The sequence below is a fragment of the Rhopilema esculentum genome, chromosome 20 (assembly GCF_057945365.1).
Source record: "Rhopilema esculentum isolate cy_ngs chromosome 20, ASM5794536v1, whole genome shotgun sequence".
In the NCBI taxonomy this organism is placed as follows: domain Eukaryota; kingdom Metazoa; phylum Cnidaria; class Scyphozoa; order Rhizostomeae; family Rhizostomatidae; genus Rhopilema; species Rhopilema esculentum.
Window position 1 is genome coordinate 12,782,363 of NC_142834.1, and position 17,247 is coordinate 12,799,609.

A 17,247-nucleotide genomic window follows, 5' to 3' on the forward strand; every position below is an offset into this window, starting at 1 on the left:
ATTCGACGCCTGAAAGTTACCTATGCCCAATTATTTGGCAAAATACAAGGCTTTAGCTTTGAATATAAGCCACGATACAGGGATGTTTTGATGACGAGCATTCAAGAACCATTTATAGCAGGCCTTATCCAAATCTTTGAAAGAAGCATTCCTCAGTCTTTGCCGGTTGTTTGCATCACGGCTAGCTTCCACCTCTTCGTATATTTTTTTGTCCTTCATCCAACAAAGCAATGTTTGTTTTGGCACATTATTATCGCGAATAGCTGCGGCACATTTCATTCCTTTATCAATTTACTTCAGTATTTCATATTTTTCTGCTACGCTTCTAGTTTGCTGCTTCCACTTTGACGCCATTTTTAAAAATAAAGTTTCGAAGTTTTGACGTTCGAAATTCAAGACAGTCCGACTTAAACGGTGCCCAACTTAAGCAGACCATTTCGGCTAAAAATAGGTAGGAATATCCAAGGGAGATAACGTTTTAGTCCGACGTAAAGAAAAGTCCGACTTGAACCGTGCCCGACTTAACGGGGTTATACTGTATCACGCAATGGTTGTTTAGGATATTTTAATAACCTAAAAATAATTGCTTTTAGGTTTGTTTTTTAAAAATTTCAATTGAGTTAGAAAAACAAGCCGTAAATATTTTTGTAAAGAAAAGTAGAGCTTTCAATTTTAGAAAAATCATAGAAATTTTGTTTGAATTGTCTTCTATTTTTCGCAAGAGCCTTGGTTGATTTTGACTTATGCCTCTAATTAATTTTAGAAGTTCTCTGTTGTCCAGATATAGTTTACTTTTTATTTTTTGAATATTTAAGGATAATTGAATCTGGGCATCGAGCTTGCTTCCTATTATCAATTATTTTAGGGAAATCTTTCTTTCGGCATAATATTGCTTTATTAATATAATGCTATGTTTTTTGAATTAATCATTAGTTTTTTGTAATGGATTTTTGAAATAAATATGAATAATTTATGTTAAGTCTTTTGGTATACCATTTCAATGTTCATTATGTATGCATGCCAGGGATTTGCCCTTATTTGGACACTTCTGACCGTCAGTTTTCTCATTTTTTTTACTCTTGAATCATCAAGAAACCAATCAGATCTTTCGTCTTATTGTTTACTTTAAATCTTGTTAAAAATATTATTATGTAGATGCCGTACTTCGTTTTTCTATTCTTTCCTTTCAATCATTCTTTAATTATAATGCATTTCGTTCGATGACTAATCTTCCGATCCTGAGCTGTCTTGTCTCTGCAGCTGGTGTGATAATTGATTGGTGTAATGTATATTACAATATCTCTGCTATTTTGCGTTTTAACTCTTCCACATCACCAAAAGCCTGCAAGTAAGATAAAAATGGTTCCAATAATTAGGATTTGCAGATTTTGACAGTTTTATATTCATGATATCTGAAATCAACGTTCTGCCTTGCGTTTCGCGTTAAATTTGGTCATAAACAAGGAGAGAAACTCTTCTTGCTAGTCTTTGTATTACCGCCCTTCTTTCAAATCATTGCTTATATGTCAATATTAATTATCATAATTTATTACAACGATCTTATTTTACAAAAATTCATTTCAAAGCATACATCATAGGAATGTCATATAATGCGTAGTCTTTCTAAATGCCTTTATTAAAAGTAGGATTACAGTTTTCTTTAATATGATTTATTGGAGAATAATTATGATAAATTATGCTTGCGTATTCAAGTTTGTCTCCAAGTCTGTGGTTTTCTGAATCCCATGGCCTTATCGTTTTTAAGACAAGACCGTGATTCTGCCATATCTTAATAGCATGTAGATTGAGTAGCTCGATTAGATATTTCATCAAAGGCTTTCATAGCATTTTGCGATTGCGTATGAAAATGATTTGTTGTACGACCGAAACATCTTCTATAACCAATTGTTGTTATGTTTTTCCAATTGTCACGCCCTTTTTGTCATAGATGGCTATCTGGAAGTTCATATTTTTGTACATTTACACTCCCTGCAAATATAGAGAACTTTAAATTAATTCATTGGGAAAGTTTTATATCTTAGCATACCATGACATTTTCTTGCCATAATTCAAATTTAACCCTTTTGTTTTCGATGAGTAACGAAAAGATCCTTTCAAGCAACAAGGGGGTTGTATAACTTGTACCTAGATTCGTAGTAATCATGATTTAGTTTTGAATATGCTTTTATAAGAAGATGCTTTTTAAGAAAACCGAGGCTCTATTTGCCAAAAAAATATGAACAATGAGAGATCATACCCGGATGAAAAATAAGAAGAAAATGCAATATGTTTTCTAAAATTTCTCTTATGCCAACGGGATAGAGTATGTCTTATCAGTTAGTCAACCACGCTACTAAACAGGTTATGCAAAACTGCTATTTGGAACAATGTATTGTCTATGTTCGTAGAAACACCAAAATTGAAATTATGTTGTAGAAAAGTTTTAGAAAAATCGATGTTGAAATAGAACTATAACATTGAGTCTATCTGGTTCGTTTTGGAATAATAATTATCTGGTTCTTTTGGAATAATAATGTAACTGACTTCACGATCTTCTTTGATGACATGACATTCAATGGCAAAAGGCTCTTGAAAGTATCACGAAAGAAAAGAAAATTAATCAAACAAGAATAGGAGTCATTTTTCTCACGGAGCTCGTTTTTTTGGCAACGGCCCAAATAATGAGCTGCTCTAGTTTCCACCAGGTTCCAGTCAGCTGCTTCCAAACCTGAAAACGCATATGTTATTGCTGTATACAGGTCTTAATTGATATTTGCTTAAGACGATTGATCTAATCTGAAGATGAAATTCGGGGCTTAGGTAAGATGATTCCTTTCAAGTTGAAAGTTTCAATGAAACAGCTTGAAGCTTATACTGATGGGTAATCAGCTGATCAGGCCTGTATATCTTATCCTGTTTTGTATTCCATTCAATATGCGAATAGCATCTGGAATACTCCAGACATCTCTTTTATCACTCGCCCATTCATAAACTAAAGCATACAACTTCTTATGTAATTTCATTCATACCCATTTCTCTTTTGTTTACGTCTTTAAAAATTCATTGAAGCTCCGAAAGCCAGTCCTTGGTTTCATAAAAAATTAACAACTTATTGCATTCGCGTCGAATCCAGATGTTTGAGATACCCTATCATGAATTCCCTTTACATTGAGATGCCCGACCGGTATATTGCCTTAGGGTGAGGTGGGTTTTGTTTGTGGATGCAAGCAAATAAGGCATTTTTTACCAGAATTCAACCTTAGCATACAATGCCATTAATCAGAATTTATTAGTTCAAGAATGAAACAGGTTTTAAGAATTTTGCACCCGAAGCAGTTTCTAATGTCGATAAAATTTAGGATTTTCCCATTTATTTTACAGGCAGTATTGGAGATTTCTGTTAAAGTTGTTTTGCGACCACTAATATGAAGTCTTTAAAATTATTTGCCTATCAATTTTTTAGTTAAATGTAATCAATTTTCTATTCAATAGTCCATAGGTAAATCAGTTATGTTGTGTACCAAAGGAATCTTTAACTTAAGTAATTCTGTGCACATTAAAGGAACGCTGTGCTCGCTATGATAAAATTTTTCTGAGATTGATTAACGTGTAAGATTTTAATGAAGAATGCAGTTGTGCTAGAGTTATGACGCTGGTGTCAATGGCACTTACATTCTTGGTGCTTATTTAAGACATTGTTAGTTTTTCCAGTTAAAACATGAAATGGATAAGAGATTGCGATGTTTATAAAAAAGATTTTTACTACTACAGGAAATGATCTTTGCGCCGGTTCATGCAGTGAATAAACGTTTTATGCTACGTTAAAATGAGCTGGCAAGCAATAAGTTTTTCTCTTCCATTGTCGATTTCGGGGTCATTTACTCGAGTCTAGGTCTTTGTTTCGTTTTTTTTTTCAATATCTTAACCGTATGTTCGTTTCGTTTCAATCTACTAATGCCAATTATCAGTGTATTACCATACCAGTTTCTGTGAACTACATTAATATTACATTGCAATAACAGAAATGGTCCCGAAATGGAGCATTGAGAAGCACCCAAAACCGGTGAACGTTATTTTACGCTCTTACCAAATATTTTTATGAGGAAAAGTGGTCTAGGTTTAAACGAGTTTTCGAGAGCAAAGATTTCAAAGGAGAAGACGAAGAACAAAACAAACTAAATAGCTTCTAGAAATTGAATTCGATCACATTTTAGAGAGATTTCATAGATTTTGATCATTGTTACTGTTATGTTCTAGTTTTTAATACTGTAATGCTCTTTTGTAAGCTTTATGTGTCTACTGGTAGTTGCTTCCATTTACTTTTTCTATGCCAAATCTCTTTATTTTAGTTTTATCACTGCACAATTACGATTTATCACTGCACAAATTGGTTATCACTGCACGTTAAGATATACCCTGATTCAGGGGCCACGTTGGTGAACTTTGAGAGGTAGTTAAATCCTAGGGGCTATCTACTTTTGAACCTAAATATTGTGGTGTTCCAACTTTTCTTGGCAAGGACTATTGTTTTCTGCTTGTCATTGTTGAAAATCTAACAGCAGTTTTTTGTGACAGCAAGTGCAAAATGGAGTAGCAGGAAACTGCCCGATGTTTTTCGCTTCATGTATTTTTTTTGCTAACCAAGTACCTTTGTTATTTTGGGAAAGACCTGAAAAGGATCAGCTGATTTTCTGCATTGCAGAAACCGAATTACTGTAGATTCCGATTTGAACTGCCCATTTGAATTTGCAATGAATGGTTTTGTTTTGAAAGATATTTCGTCGTTTTTTTATTTGCATTCCGGCAAGGTTTAGCAAGCTTTGGTTCCCTGAAGATGATGCTAAGACTGCATTCCCCAATAATGAGACAGGTTTCGTCCTAATAGCAATGCTTAAAAGTGCACATTGGTTAAGCGAGATGGGATTTGTGTGACAGATCCATATTTGCAAGACAATTTGATGCTTCTAATGCATTTCATCGGATCTTTGGAACGTTTAGCAACGTGTGGGCTGACTTTGTGGTATATGAAGCAATCATGTTATTATGAGCTCTCTTCTTTTGTACAATTGATAAAACAGGTCTGAAGTTATGATAAATTTGGATTCATAAATTTGGAGAGAAAAAAGACACTTAAAATTATACTTTCTTGTTGTTCTTTGTTGCCTTTTTGTCATTTTTGTTTGTAAACCCTATCACATTTTAAATCACATACCTTCCAGTTTCTATGCAACACAAAACTATCATGGATTTTTAACTTATTCCCCCCCCCCCTCCCTTCCTCCTTCCTCTTTTTTCTTTTAAAGAAATGTTCCCCAACAAGATTTCATTGCTTCAGTATTTTCCAGTTAATTTTCAATTGATAATTATGAGAGACTTCCGTCAGCCAAATTGTCTAAAGAGAACAGGGGTACGGTGTAAATTTATTTTATCCTTTGCTTTGGAGTATTGTTTACAGAAACTGCTATATCTTCAAAGCAATAGCTTTTACTAGAATAATTTTTGATCAGAAAATATCTCGCTGTTAGTAGAATGAATGTGTTTGGTTTTTGTAGCTATTACAAAATCCGCATCTTGACAGACAACTGCTTATCTATTTGAAAGCAAAAATTCTGTAAGTGTTTTCAGTCGAATCAAAGAAAGTTCTTGGTTCCAACATGAGGTTATCACAAACCAGATACGAAACCCATTTCACTTAAAACGCATCGGTTTGTATCCAGGCCCCTTTAAGAAGAAGCAAGGGAGGTACCTGCTCAGGACCAAAGGATGGTATAAAAGCTACAAAAATTTGCGTTCTTCATTTTGGGCTGTCGGCATATTTTTGGTGTTTTTGTTAATTTTATCCGGATTCAAAACAATTGGTATCATATAAAGGGGGACATGTTTTTTATAGATAATATGTCAAATAACCTGAGGGGAAAAAATCAGATAATTTGTAGACGTTAAGTCATAACGAAATAACTTCAAGTCATTTTTTTAAGCTAAGTTTTCAACCAAGGAGCACCAAGAATAACTAAAACAGCCGTTTTGGAAGTGGCCGGGGTCAAACCAACCAATCATTATCATTAAATTTATAAACCAATAAATACATTTAGCAATGAAGTAGATCAATAACGAATCAATTGAATATTTAACAAGATCTTAATTTCCAGTCGCCGAAAATAGACGAATGGGGCGCTTTGATTTCCAATACTCTTTCTGAGTTTTAATGTGGTGTAGACAATCGAAAAATGAATTTATAAGATGTTTGAGTCAGGTCAGCATTTCACTAAGCAATTACTATTACAACATTGGAAAATAAATAAATAAAATAAAATTTCGTGATAGTCACTGCACTGCCTTTCAATCAAGGGGTACGGGAAAGGTTAAGGAGTAAAGCGCCTCTTTTTCTCTAATAAAAAGGATGTCGAAGTACTCTTTTGATTAAAGAATCTTTGGTATTGGCTACCTTTTTATCAAGAATATTGATATGACTTTCCGATCTTCAATGAATTTTTCTTTTGTTTTGATGCCAATTTTAAGATGACTGCTGCAGATTAAAACTGAAAGTTGCAAGCTGCATAACCATTTTTCAATGCACCTGTCCTGAAGCCTGTTTCCGTCCCCCACAATTGTTCCTGCGCCCGCTTGCAGTTTCGAAATCTCTCATTTAATTTAATAATTCAAGCGAAATCTTCTATTTAAAAAAATTACTTTTCTTACTCGTTGTAAATAGTTTGCTTGAATTAGCTTAATGCTATATCTCGTTGCCAACTGTAAATAAATTATTTATTACTTTTCATTATTTTTTAAAAGCTAACTTTTTTCAACTGTTTCTGTGTATCATATTTGTGACAGCAAGTGCATGTATCGTTTTGCTGGTGACCTTTGATAATATAGTGTGGGGTGAGGGCTACATTAACCCTTTTTGAATGTTTCTCCTCTTCGCTAGGAGATCATAGCCCAAAGATTATTTTGCGCGTCTTTGACATCACCACACCAAATCACCTATAGGCGACTGTGATTGGTTTGTATCAATACACATCGTTTGCGTGTCTTTGACATCGCCCAATCAGTATCACCCCAAATCACCTATAGGCGACTGTGATTGGTTTGTATCAATACACATCGTTTGCGTGTCTTTGACATCGCCCAATCAGTATCACACCAAATCACCTATAGGCGACTGTGATTGGTTTGTATCAATACACATCGTTTGCGTGTCTTTGACATCGCCCAATCAGTATCACCCCAAATCACCTATAGGCGACTGTGATTGGTTTGTATCAATACACATCGTTTGCGTGTCTTTGACATCGCCCAATCAGTATCACACCAAATCACCTATAGGCGACTGTGATTGGTTTGTATCAATACACATCGTTTGCGTGTCTTTGACATCGCCCAATCAGTATCACCCCAAATCACCTATAGGCGACTGTGATTGGTTTGTATCAATACACATCGTTTGCGTGTCTTTGACATCGCCCAATCAGTATCACACCAAATCACCTATAGGCGACTGTGATTGGTTTGTATCAATACACATCGTTTGCGTGTCTCTGACATCATCCAGTCACACCATACCAAATCACCTTTAGGCGACTATACCCAATCCTCTTCACGGTGTGGAGAGTACACTGGTCTCCATTATCCAGTCTCCATTATCCAGTCTCAGAAATATAGTTAGAAACTAGTCACAGAAAAATTTTGATCCACTTATTGTTTGCCACCGCAGCTGTCTACAATACTTTTCCCCAGATTCATGAGGCTCTGATACCCTGTATGTTTAGAGCTGCTAGCTAGTTATCGTAAAAAGCGTCTTGTATTTCGACTGCGGGTAACAAGTTAATACACGGTGCATTAAATTAACTCATTGAAATGAAACGACTTGCTACACAAGGTTTGGAACATCGTGGCATCTCAAAGAATAAACGAAAGGTGCAAACTAAGCATGTATTTAACAGTGAGAAAAAGATAACAGCAATTATAACACTGTCAAGTGTAATCAAAATAATTTCCATAAATCAAATAAAGGAGAAAGTTTTTCATTGTATGTTGATTTGATTCTTGTGACCAGTTCATTCTTTTATTTTGTTACGTTCAGTGTTCTTAGCAGATGAACTTTCAAGTTACTTGCTTTTGCAACTGTTGTTTTTGTAGTTAGTTTTGTTTCCACAGTTTTCAAACAAGGTCCTCAATACTTTTCTCTTTCTCTTTAATCGAAGACAGGTCACAGTGTTGTACTTTACTGTGTTATGTAATAACTCTGTACTTTACCAGTACTTTACCTTTGACAGAAAGATGTCGCTAGGTCACTTTATTCACTAAAGGTTTCCTTCATAAAATTCACAATGATATGCGCTCTCTGCGTCTGGCGTTTGAGTAGATTAGTTTTGATTCGGTGGCCGATACTTTTGGAAATTAACTTAATTGTCTGCAAGGTTTGTGTCTGCAAATGCTAAGACTTTGATATCCTTTCTTTCCTTCGAATAAACTTATACTCTGCGCGACTGTTCGTGGAATATTCTTGATGTCAGAAAACTCAATCTTGGAAATGACATGTCGTAACAGACATAGTTTAAGCAACCGTTTAGGCAAGTTTACGCGTTAAATAATGTCTTAGTTCTGGTGAATCCGGACATGACTAAACATTTCAATTCTTGGACGGCCGCGCACAATATATTGAGATAAATAACTGAACGTTTTGCCAGCTGGGAGGAATTTATGGTTTCCTTAATGCTCTTCACCTATGCATTTCACATATCTACATCTGTTGATGTGTGGCGTTAAACAGGAATGTCTTCATAACAAAATATGAGGGAGTGGGTATTTTTCATAAATGGGAACATATCGAGAATTTGATGGTTTGGCTGAATGAATGAGACAATCTTAAATATGACTGCGGAAACGAGGCTATTCCAGCTTGAAATTGGCAATGCAAATTTTAGAATGGCACGAATTAGCGGAGGGTTAGCATATGTTGCTGAACTTCACCTTTCGTACGATACTCCTCAACGTCAATTTTACAAACCTTCCGATCAAGGAAAAGGAATCCTCTTCAATTCTAAAGGCGAAATCAAAGGAATTTAACGACTGTTCGGTGCTTATCAAGTTTCTGTGGGCTGCAATCAACAACTATCACACAACGCAACTTCCCTATGAACCTCTATATTAGTCATATTCTAGAACACACACTCTCTGTATCCTAAGATTATTCAAATACTGTGTAAGATGATTCTAATCGTATACAGAGCTCGCCTTTGGAAAATAATGATTCTCCTCCCAATCTTCAAATGTTTTGGTTTGGTGCCGTTACGAGCGCGTTTTGTCCATCTCACACCTGTCACCATTGTAATATTTGGCATGTTGGTCAAAAGTTGCTGAAGAATAAATTTCACTTTGCCAATTTGGCTATTCTGGCTTGAAAACAATATTATTGTGATAGTAATTCAGAATAGAAGATGCTAAAGGTGCGATGGTAATTGTCTTCCAGAATTCAAAGAGAATAGGTTTATGTCACCCATTCGAATCTGCAACAATTCCTTTTTTAGAAGAGTGCATGCCTTGCCTCTCCTGCCCTCCTTAGGCAAGGAGATGAGAATGTTTCCTCCGTGGCACCTTTATCAGATGTACCCATTATTGTAGCAAAAATTGCTTTTATTAGCTAATCCTGATATGTAATTGGACCATAGAATAGTAACATGCATAGAATATGTATTTTTTTCATGTAATGTCGTATTGCTTTGTGTAGGCTTTTGAGGTAGTTATTCCTGAAACTGTTTGCTTCAGAAGTTTTTACTCACGATCTGAAGAAAGTCCTTTGTGTAGAACAGTTAGACGTTTTCAGCAGCCAAAGTTAAGATATTTTCGAGAAGCCAGAACGTTCTTTTTGACAAAAAACAAAGTTTATCTAGTAGGCCCTGTCATACCTTCCCTCTAGTAGGCCCTGTCATACCTTCCCTAATTCACTACTCTAACGAGAAAGGACGGTATATTGCATCATGTATTTTGTTGCTCCCTGTCCACATGTTTGCAACTTCTCAACTTTAGTTACCCAAGGAAGCATGGTACAATATCTTTTTTTTAAAAAAGCCGGCAAAATGCTTGTATGAAGCTTGCTGGTCATTCGCTATTTGATTTTCTTCTTTTAAAGACTGGGATGTTCTATCTGTCTGTATTAAGCTCTGAGTGATGCTCTGGGTTATGTGTAATGTTATGATCCTAGTTTGTTTACATCCTGCTCGTTCATTTTCAATGGCGTGCCATGCTTACAGTTTACCCAGGCAATACATCGAGGGACACGAAGATAAGGCTAGCTGGGTTGAAGCTGCCAGACCAAGTCCAGGACTTTCAAAGACCACGTGAAAACTTCAATGTAACGGTTTTATTTATAGCCTATCAATTCATAAAAATACAATATCATATCATATCATGTCATGTCATATCTGGACTTAGGTTTTACTGCCATGCCTGATGGCTTCCAACTTTCCAAGATTTTTCGTGCATGTCGGGCTAATGTGTGTGTTCGATAACGAGAGTGTAGCTTGGCGGGTAGTAAGGTTGTCAGCGACTAATGTTTGTAAAACGCAACAAAAGCAGCAAAGTGGTCTGGACTGAATTGGGACTATTTATCTGTTACCCGTTTAGTTGGGACTCTCTACAGACAATTAGTGACCAGGATGTTTTGAAATTCACGTCTGTGGTAGTGCGTGCCTTCGTTTTGCAAACTTCAAACTGGAACCGTTTTGAAAGAGTACAGAACGTGCAGACGATGAGATCAGACAAAAAGAAGGAAGTCTGCCAAGGCTGATCTGGAGACAGTCTGATTTGATCATTTCCTTTTACAATTACAGCACGAAAACTGCTTCACTTTTTACAAGTTTTACATTTTGGGCTTACATCTTCTCCTTTGGCTTCTAAAGGTTTTAAAATTGGTGTATTGTTAGTTTGTTCTTTGTGCGTTTTTCGTTCTAGTTTTGCGTGTGAAGAGGCTCTCCGCGTAAACAGACATTGAATCCTGTTTAGAATTTATCACGTCTGGCCAACTCACGATAAATTTCTACCTGGCAGAATTATGACCTTAGCAAAATGATATGACTTGCAAATGCCTTTTTGCATACAGGAGTTTGTATAAAGAACACTGCTGCTTTTGAGGGTATCAAACGAGGCGGACAGCTTGGAATGCGTGCTCAAGTAGCTTAATCTTTGCCTAGGCCACTTTGAATCCTACTCATATCCAAAACCGCACGGATAATCTAAGCTCAAAATTACTTGTAGTAAATGGTAGTAAATTCATTCATAAATTGAATTTCTTTCATTAAAAGCTCTCTTTGCACAACTTGGCAGGTGCAATCGGCAACCATGCATTCCGTGATTCGCCTTCATGCCGTGGCTCCGCATTGCGTGACTCAAAGTTCTTCTGTTTGCGTTCGTGTATTTCGCCACATTAGCAGCCGATCAAGAGAATCGCTGTAGCTGGGTCACGACTATTTAGCAATAAAGACGTAATTATGCTTGTATAAATCATCATAAATAATGCACATGTTAATCTGAGCATAATTTATGATGATTGACTTGTGCCGGGAAACGATTGTATAGCAGTTCACTGAACTGGGTGGGCTTTTATCAAATTTTGAAAAATTTAGCGCAGTCTATACTTAGAGGGAGGCCTTTTAAAGAGGGCGTCGTTTAAATGATTGGATGTTTATTAAGCATTACGTGGCTCTGCAAAGCTTTATTTAGCATTAAAACGACCAAACTAAACTATGAAAAATGTCTTCTCATTCATGTGTGAACATTACAAATGGTACAATAAAAAAAGATTTCCCTATTGCTGGCAAGGGACGAGATAATAAACGGCACTGAATTTATAGTTTGAAAAGTCACTGATTTGTAATGAGTCTGATTGAATGTTGAAAGTTTTTTAACACCACACCAAAGTATTCTTATTTTTGACCCAAACAAGATTGATATTGTACAAAAGTTTCTTAAGTTTTTATCATGTTAGTCTACAATTTCTTTCCAGGACTTATTGTTTAGAAAAATTGCTGTACGTACTCTTATTCCCTTAAGCTACATCGTTCATTTTGCGTATTGCATAGACGGGGCTATCGAAAATAACTGTTGTAATCTTTCGAAACCGCTAAAAATATGATAAGGAATCTTTCAATGAATTTCTTTGTTTATGCACCAATTCAAATATGTAAAAAAGACCGAAATTCTTATCATCACGTGCTATCGTTGAAACAACTTCATCAGATGATGTATCAATGGGGGAACACTTGTTCTTTTTTCGGTTTTCCTTTCTCAAATCTTTGACAGTTGAATACTAGATATCATGAATGTGCTATAAAAGAATTCTTTCCTTCTCCTGATGATAAAAACTAGGTAATCATTTAAATCAAAACTTTTATAATCCATTTTTCGAAGTTTCCTGGTTTTTTATATGATGTAGTTTCGGTCTGAGTTTTCTAGATATAATCATCCATGGCAACGGTTTTGATCTACAGAAATGTGACTGCCAAAACAGAAACACCCTACAGAGACGCGGGGTTGGCTGGGGGCTGTAGCCCCCTCCCTTCCCTTTATGCTAAAGTATGATATAAAGGTTGTGGCTTCTATGGTAGGTTGGTGGCAAACTACCATATGACTTTACCAGCTCTCCTAGCGCCCATTCCAAAATGGGTCACGATATCCGCTCTATATCACCCTCTCGGGGCCTTCGCCGACGGGGGCTACGGAAAATGCCCCATACTTTTTCGTGAAACAAAAGAAACAAGTATAGAATCTTTTGCTCTCAGCCTGCAAGTAGACTTAAAGCTATCCCCCTCCCTGATTGCCTTTTGATTTTTCGGATCGAAATATCAACAAATTGTGCAAGCCTTCAGCGCGACCTTCTACCCAGTCCTTTTTCGATCTGCGCGAGAAAACATTGAGTGAAATGTTGGATCGTTTGACCACCAACGTTAGATCACATTCTAAAATAAAAGAAAAAATATTGGGAGAAATGTTGGGTGAAATGTTGGATCGTTTGACCACCAACGTTAGATCACATTCCAAAATAAAAGAAAAAAAATGGGAGAAATGTTGGGTGAAATGTTGGATCGTTTGACCAGGGCTTAATTTGCATATTACTCGGATAACTGTAACGGCAGAAGATAGAGGGATGAAGAAAAAGATAGTGGGTAGCAAGTGATCTAGAAATAACTAGTGATTTGATACATTGGATTCCTTTTTTCTACTGGTATGCTTTAATGAACAAGATAACTCTTACACATCTTTCAAACAGAAAATCGACAATTTAAATAAGTTCTTTGCTTCAATTTTTACAAAAATGATTTATTGAACCTTCCACACCTAACGAATTCCAGTTGTTTGAATATGTGTAAATTAGTTAAGAAGTCATTTTTGAGATGAATAAATTTTTGAATGCATCGAAATAACTTGGACCAGATACCATACATCCTAATGTCATTTCCAAACCATTGCATTAAATTTCAAAGGCTTTCAAAATATAGGGGCTCTTCCCAAGCCGTGGAAAATAGTTCAAGAAAAGAAAACGTTTTAGGCCAGTTAGCCTAACCTTAGTTCTATGGAGAGTGTTGGAAAAAGTAGTAAAAGAAATCATAAATCATCATAGGGCTAAACAAACTGGTTATGAAAATTTACTGATCTCTTTGTGTGATATATTCATACCACTTTGTAAATCATTCAAATAAACAAAGTCCCTTCCCGCCTGGTCAATTTTGATTCAGTTGCAAAGAGTTTTCCATGTTGCAACTACTCGAATCCTTTGAAGAAGTAACTTCAATTTTAGATCGAGGAAAATGCGTCGACGATATCTACTTTGATTTTGCGAAAGCATCCTATCCTTTGCCACATGAAATATCATTACTCAAATTACGATGTTATGGAATCAACGAAGAGTCCTTTGCCTTGATTGCTCTTTTCTGCGCATTCGGAAACAGCGCGTCGGCCTAAGTTACATGTCGAATTTGGGTAACGTGTTAAGCGGTATTCCACAGGGAAGTGTCCTGGGCCCATTGGTTTTTTTTCTTTACATGAATAGCTTATGTCATGATATAAGTAGACACTGATCTGTCCTTGCATTTCGAGTAGATGATAAACAAGAGAGATTTTTGCAGAGGAAAAGTGAAGGAAAGGAAACACTGATATTTCAGCCAATAAGGGTTCTGTGGTGAGCTGTTTTTTACTTTAATTGTAACGCCCAACATATTTTTGTGTTGTTCCTGTCTACGGTTGATTGTCGTCATCATTTTCTCAAGAGGATCCAGTGGGCGACCTATCTAAAACCTCTTCCTACTAGATTTTTTTCGAATCTGTTGCTTTCGTTGCAATAATTTCCTATATTTTCTGGCAAAATTGCCCTTTTAGAACGTTTGAGCAACGAAATGCCTGAACAGCCGGCGTTTAATGTGAGTTGCCTAGTAACTAGGCCTTCCTAGCACTGACAAATTGATCAATCATAGTGACTTCAGATGAATACACCTGGCTCTTTTCGTCAAGTATGCTGATCAACAGCCATGCCTACACGATTAATGATCGTGAGAAATGAATCATCTTCTGTTATCACGAATTACGATATCATCGCTTATTTAGCCAAATCTTCTTCTATTTTCCTTGAAATGTGAATACAAATGGGTAGGAAAAGGCCAGCTTCCAGCGAAAGAGAAAACGATGTGTTGTTCACTCACTTGAAAAAATAAAGAAGCTTGGACAGCCTAAACATCCCAGAAAAATTGTTCGCTTTTGGTTCTTTTTGTCTACACTAGTTAAGACTAGACCTTTCTACAAGACATCCTTCGCAAAATTACGACCTTTTGTAAAATATTTTGCAATTATTACCCTCAAGACTTATTTCTGAAAATCTTATGTACCTGACTAATTTTTCAAAAAAGGAAGAGCATTGATTGAGGCTGAATGTAAAACAAGGATTGGAGAAAGTCAAATTGATCGGCTAAAAATGTGCTCCTCATGGTTTTCACAAATACGTAGAGTTTAGAAGCCTAAAACTGGTTACATGCTATTGCTTGGAGCACAAAAAATTGACGGACTTGGCTGTTGAATCATATTTTCATAAAGTAAGCTAGAAACATCAAAAAGACCAAGACAAATATCGTCTTTTCGATAATTTACCCAATATTTCAAGCTCGAAGGTACACGAACTGTTCCTTCATAATAGTTTCCCCCAAAAAACGCACCTAAATCGTACCGTTGCAAACTGTAATCAATTCTACATAGGTATCAATAAGTTGAATGTTCTTATAGCCAATAATTGCCTTTTAAAGTTTTCACAGACGAAATTTGAAGGGTACTAGAGTCTGGGAATGTTGCCAGAAAGTTCGTTTTTGTTATGAAGGAAGAAGTGGACACTTTCTACGGTGGACACTCTACATAGTGCACTTTTAATTAAAGATGCCCTGCAACGGTCGTTGCTAATTCGTGAGACACTTTGCAGATATCGTTTCGTTGAAATAAAGTTCATAATTTTGTCGTCTGCAAGTACACGGAAAAGGGTAACTATAGTAACTCTTGTTGTATTAGTAAAAATCGTTAATAACCTGTCGTGTATTTTTGCTTTTATAACAGTGACAATGCGACTTTCATAACAGTGACGTTTATACTGTAAATTGAACGGAGGACCCCTCGTAGATCAGCATTCGCTGAAAGGCTAAATTGTTTGAAAATGAATTGAAATGAAAATGAAATCGAGAGGAGTGAATCCTGCATGCGAATGCTAGGACTACTTGGTAAGATGAAAATGCATTCTAATTGCTTGTATCTGATGTCATCCAATATGGTATTTAGCTTAGATTTTAAGTCATATTTTAGCCAGTTTCAGTCTTGTACCAGGTAACCCCCGATGCAAAATCGCTACAAATGGCTACAAATCTTATCTGGCTGGAAAGGAATCACGAAAACAGTTGTCCCTATCAAATTAAGGCAATCAAATGGCAAGATTTGCGCTAATGGAAAATAATTCGTTTTTTATGCCATTATGACTAGTTCTTTTTCTTAGTGGCATATATGTGAGCTTTTTATCTAATCAATGTATATATACTCTTTGAAATAAAATACAATTATAATCAATAGAAGAAATTCATAGATAACCTTTTGTATACAGACATTATATTGGTTTCAAAACAACAGTTCATTCGATAACTGCCACGTCAGAAACACGTGTTTTAGCTTTGGCGGGAAAAGTTAACCATTGCCATTGATAAAGTTCAAGGCGATTCATTTTATGCGATATTACAATTTTTTTGTTGGATCGGTAGTATATTTTTTTATGCATACACAGAGGGCAATAAAAATTGTGTTTAAATGATAGATTTGCAATAATATGTAAAAATGATCTCTATTTTGTGTTTTCAAGCTATTTAGTTGAAAAGCCACCGTTAGTTGGAAAAAACGATTTATTCATGGCAGATTTTGTTAAGTTTTTAGATAACCATGTTTTCTTAAAAGTACGATTGCAAAAAGTCCAGCATTGAAATTGAGCTTTTTGCCTCTCCGGCTCTCCGGCACAACTGCAAAATCTACTCCAGTTACCTTGTTAAGCGAAATTATTCTTTATTACACGTGACTTGATTTTGGTAAAATAGAAAAAGTAATCAAGAAAAAATGGTATTTCTACGGTAAAGAAACACATTTTAATCTTAAGATTTTTTCACAATTTTTTCATGTAAACATTTTTTTCACATCCCTTGTCTTCTTTTTCTTCTTCGAAATTCTTTAACTTGTGCAACAGAACAACAATTTCTTTGAAAAAGTTCCTTCATTATTATTACCCATTTTTTTATTTTTTTTAATAAGTTTACACCCGTAACGTCGCGTAGTAAGGCACTGCCCAAAAAACATAGTATAAGGACTCTTTTCAAATATTATTCCAAGTTTCCTATCAATAGGTACTGCCACGTCAAATCAAGTCAAGCTATATGATAGTACCGCCCATGGGCGTGTATTTAGTAGGGTAGTAGTGTATGATAATTAATCTACAGTATAATTTTTCATATCAATATAATACACACACTACAACCATCCTAGAGCATAAACAGCAAATATAAAACACAACTGTTTATACTTGAAAATATGAAACATTTTATTTCAGGCCTATATTTGTTTCTTGCAATTGAGCCCCTTTTAAAGAAAATGAAGCCTGTTTCTTGTGCAAGGGAGTTTCATATATGCGAATACTTCCTGGATACTTTTTATAGAATATTACGGGAAATTTCGCTAATTTCCAAG

At 35.7% G+C, this 17,247-nt stretch overlaps 1 protein-coding gene across 1 annotated transcript in view; it reads left to right on the plus strand.

The window, feature by feature from the left end:
- The window catches only part of LOC135687085 (alpha-methylacyl-CoA racemase-like), a 34,944-nt gene that overhangs the window by 11,013 nt on the left and 6,684 nt on the right, over positions 1-17,247 (plus strand). The gene's annotated exons all lie outside the window — the stretch shown is intronic.